Source organism: Malus sylvestris, chromosome 11 (genome assembly GCF_916048215.2).
Source record: "Malus sylvestris chromosome 11, drMalSylv7.2, whole genome shotgun sequence".
In the NCBI taxonomy this organism is placed as follows: Eukaryota; Viridiplantae; Streptophyta; class Magnoliopsida; order Rosales; family Rosaceae; genus Malus; species Malus sylvestris.
Genome location: NC_062270.1, coordinates 11,339,021 through 11,344,051, shown reverse-complemented (window position 1 = coordinate 11,344,051; position 5,031 = coordinate 11,339,021). Strand labels below are relative to the sequence as shown.

The 5,031-nt window shown below is 34.1% G+C and overlaps 1 pseudogene; it reads right to left on the bottom strand.

The window, feature by feature from the left end:
- Window positions 1-509: 509 nt before the first annotated feature.
- LOC126590229 (uncharacterized) lies at window positions 510-2,877 on the bottom strand (annotated as a pseudogene).
- Window positions 2,878-5,031: the final 2,154 nt, after the last annotated feature.

The following is a 5,031-nucleotide window of genomic DNA, read 5'->3' as shown; positions in this document are numbered from 1 at the left end:
AATAATAATTAATTAGATCACTCCAGGCATTTGGTACGTAAATTTTTTTATTTTTGAAACGTATATGTCTAGAAAAACATTATACAATGTGTATTTGTAATGTAGCAGGTGTTCGGTACGTTACTTAATGTTACATTGACTCACATTGATAGTTTGATTTATGAAATAATATTAAATTAGATCATTGCAGGCGTTTGGTACGTGTAGTTTTTTTATTTTTGAAATGTATCGATCTGGAAAAACGTTATACAATGTCTGTTTGTAATGTACCAGTAGCTTGGTACGTAACTTAATGTTACACTGACTCATATTGATCGTTTGATTCATGAAATAATATTAAATTAGATCATTTCAGGCGTTTGGTACGTAAAGTTTTTTATTTTTGAAACATAAGAAGCTACCGAAGTGTTGGTGTGTTAATCCAAATGTACCAATTATTTGGTTTGTCTTTTATCATTAGTTAGACGATTAATGATCAATTGGTATTAAACTATCAACTAATAGGTACGTTAATTAGCGTTATATTGACATATTAATGCGATAAGTTTGTCAATTAGTCCACCACCCTTTTTTCTCAAAATCTGCAGGTTTACGTCGAACACTTCTGGAGTGGATGAATAAGCTTAGTTCTTGAATAATTGGACCATTATCTTAAGAAACTTTTTCCCAAAGCCAATAGGATATGTTTTCTTAATATTCTTTTGTATGTGGTAAATACAAAATCCATGTGGAGAAGTAGGGAAAACATTTGCCACAGATTGAAGCAATCCTTTGTGCCGGTCCGATATGAATGTAATGGTATGTTCATCTTCAGATAATACGTCAGATAAGTTCATCAAAAACCAAGTTCAGTTAGCCTCATCTTCAGCATCAACCAGAGCAAATGCAAGAGGGAAAAAACCTATACAAATGAAAAATATAACAGAATTAATACAACATGATGTTAATTAACATACAAAAATATATAAACATCTTTACATGCATACCTTGGTTACCATTTTTCCCTGTCGCACCAAGCAAAGTGCCTTTGTACTTTGTTTTCACAAACGTACCATCCAAAAATAGTAAGGGTCTACAATAATTAAACCCTTCAATAGAACCTCTAAAAGCAATAAATAGACGACGAAAGTGGGAGGTGTTTGGATCGCACTCCAACACACAATGGGATCAGGATTACTTTTGCGGATCTGTTCAACACACCAACCTAACTTTTGGTAAGATAAAACGTCATCACTATGAATCATTGTCATCGCCATCTCTTTTCCGTACCATGCATTGTAATAGGAAACATCCAAACCATAATTCTTTTTGAAATCATCAACTATCTGAATTGGTTTAATGTGTGGATTGGACCGAATTTGCTCAACCAGTATGGAACACACAATCTTTGAGATCATCATCCCACTTTCACGTTCTCGAATGCGACCGCTGCATATGTGCTGATTATTTGATGTCCGGATAACAAAATGGCCATTAGCACTGCATATAGATGCATGAACACGCCACATACAACCTTCAATATCTTTCGTAATGCAAGAAGCTATTATCCTTTTATGCTCATTTGCGACATACTCAAATTCAAAACCCATCTCAACAACATACTTGCATAGTTTAAGCCTGAACTCATCCGCTCCATCCTCATAATCCTGACCAACATGACTAATATAGCTTTTCCAAGGATGCGATAAATACATCTTAGCAGTAGGTGTTTTAAATTTCTCCAAAAACTCATTCCCATCGGTGTGCATTACACCTTCAGCCAAAAATGGTTATGTAATACGAATATCTTGACTAGCATTGCCAATTTCATTTGATTCTTTTAAACTCACCAATATATCAACAAAATATGCGTTCTCCTTTGTTACAGATATGTGCAATACACGCACATCCATGTCACATTCCAAAAGACAACATGCGCATCCATTCATAGCATATGTAAAGTTAAATGAACCAACTACCAAACCACTGAACCTTGAGCTAACCTGGTTGCACAACTCAGAAAATGAAGTGTGCTAAAAAATGGGAATAGAAGTAGTAATATCATTATGGGTACATCTCTCAACAATAGCTCCTTCCATGAAGTCCTACCTACAAAAATACATTGGAAAATTGAGCTATGTAAACCTATAAATCGATCAATGCTGAAAAACTAATTGGACCAGGGAATTCCTAGTTAGCCAAGTAGCAGAGAAGAAAAACAAAAAACAACCTATTCTACAACAACTTATTTACACCAAAGAAGATATATTACTGTCCTCTCCATTGTTATTAATTGCTTAATTTTTCTCTCGTTTATTTTGTTAAAAATTGGTGTAAAACAAGCCTTTCATAAGCCTTACACGCCCAAGCAAAATACATGCAGCACCAATGTTTATTGGGGCATTTCATCGAACATGTGTTGGGCAACTTTCAAATCTTCAAAAACTCAACACAACTCCTCAGTGTGCATCTTATAACTTATCAATATAAATGAACTACTAGTATTCAAGCATAGACCAGAAGAAATACAAGCAAACAGAGCATTAAGCAACAAACGCACAACAAAATAATCAATCCCAATCCCCTTTCGAACCCAGACTAAAGTCGATGAAACTGCAACTTTATGATAATTATCTAAAAACCTTCTGTACGTACCACAGACAACAAGGTCGACGTTGTAGAGAATCTCAATAAAACCTTCTAAACGTAACAGCCTCAAGCATCTAAGAATATAGAATACGTCTAATTATCTCACATGATATCAATATAAAATAGCAAAAATAACCATTAATTGAAATGGATAAGTCCATTCAAAATTAAAAAATGAGGATCACAAAATTCAAACATGAAAGAAGAATTCTGGAAACACAATCCAGCGGCACATCCTACAAAAAAGGCCACGTATAGAAATAGGGTTTAGAAATATATCAGGCCAAAAGGATATATATGGAATTTAATAATTAATATTTTAAATTATAAAAAACATGTAATTTAAATAAAGATATAAAAATGCTGACATGACTATAGTTTATGCATCCTAATCAAATTTCAAAATAGAACCAATGTTTGATCTAAAGAGTACTCGAAAAGTAAGGGGGATTCTAATTTTCCCTTTTTTTTATGTTGTATAATTTGTATGTTGGTTAAAGTTGTTTCATATTGTTTAATGTTGTTTCACAATTTAATTTAATATTGTATAAAGGCTTAGGAAGTTATAGGAAAAAAATATAATTTAAAAAAAATATGAAACAAATTTTGTGGAATAGAAGTTATAGGAAAAAATAGAAGTTAAAATAAAATGAAACAAATTTTGTGAAATAGAAGTTATAGGACAAAAATGGAATTTTAAAAAAAATATGAAACAAATTTTGTAAAATAAAAGTTATAGGAAAAAAAATAGAATTAAAAAAAATGAAAAATAGAAGTTATGGGAAAAATTTTGTAAACAAAAAATAATAATAAAACTGTAAAAAAAAAAATCGAATGCAACAGCTAGCTGATTGACGTCAGCTAGCCGTTGCATTTGAATTTTAGCTCAAGCATTCATGTCGGTTATAACCGACATGATTAATCATTTTTCTGCCTAGCCCTAGGTTGGCTGGCTGGTTGCATGCAGCCAACCCTTTAACCATTTTAGATTCCGTGGGGCCCTCTCAGATTCCACGAACCCTCTAGCCTAGCCCTCTGTTGGAGACGGTTTTCAGGCTATTTTCGGCCCTCTGGCCATCTGGACCCTTCGGTTGGAGATGGCTTAAGTGCTTCCCGTAAGAAGCACATATCTGGTGCTTCTTCCAAAAAGCACTTAAAGTGTTTTTGGAACTCAAAATCAATTTAACCAAAAGCGCTTTTAGACATTTTAAAAACATATCCAAACAAGCCCTAAGTCATTATGTAACTTAGCTTAATTCCCCACCTCAATATAATTGTATAAAAAGATGGATAATGCTAGGGAAATCAAAATTTTAAATTAAATTTGCAATGTCACTAATAAGAAACAAACATGTTAATCAACATTTAATCAATAATCCAATCATCTCTAACCATATTATTTGGTTTGTAAATTTGGTTTAAAATTTTGATCTCTCTAATATTAATCTAAAAATATAGATAAATAAACAATTAAAACGCATCCATTTAATGTGAAATTGATTTGTACTGTTATGTCTTACTTTCTGCTGAATTAAAATACTTATAAACAAAAGCTGCACCAAACCAGATTAGTGGGTCCAATAATGCGACCAATTTTTCAGCGTGAACGCCTTACTGTGAAACCTAAAATGTCATGCCGAGCGGAACCTCTCTATTTCTTTGCACTCGCCTTTTTGTTTCTATCCATTGATTGTAAATTAATAGTGAATCAAGGATTGTTTTACAGTTAGCAAAAATCCTCCCCCACCCCACAAAAAAAAAAAATTGTCCTTTTAGATACCGTTTGGTACGTGGAACGGAACGGAATGGAGTGGGACGAGACGTTCCGTCTCACGTTTGATGCACCTAAAACGGGTGGAACAGAATTTTGGGTGAATTTTTGTTCTGCCTCACCTCCTGGAACGACTAGTTCCACATCCATGAAACACAAAATTATAACCTCTCCGTTCCGTCCCATCCTATCCTGTCCCGTTCCATCTGCATACCAAACGATACTTTAGTGCATACATCTTTCTTCCGACAAGTCTTTTCTCTCAAATCTTACAACAATACCGTTTAAATTTCCTTCAATTTTGAGTTGCAAATTCTCATCTTTTCTCCCTTCTTCCCTTCTGCTGTGGTTCACCTGTCGATTCCAATTTACAACAAGTACGGTTTGGCTTTGGCTTTGGCTGCCAATTAAAAGAAAAAACAAGTCCTAAAGTTCAATTGGCTTTTGGAGAAGAGACAACTTTGAGTCTTTGACAAATGAAAAAGGAGCTACAGTTATCCTAGCCGCACGATCTACTTCAACGGCTAGGATTAATGTGTTTGGAGGCTCCGGATAGAAGAGGATCCAGAGGATCCGCGTCCTTAGAACGGTGAGTTTTGTACAGACCATTAGAAGGCCACATATTGGAGTTG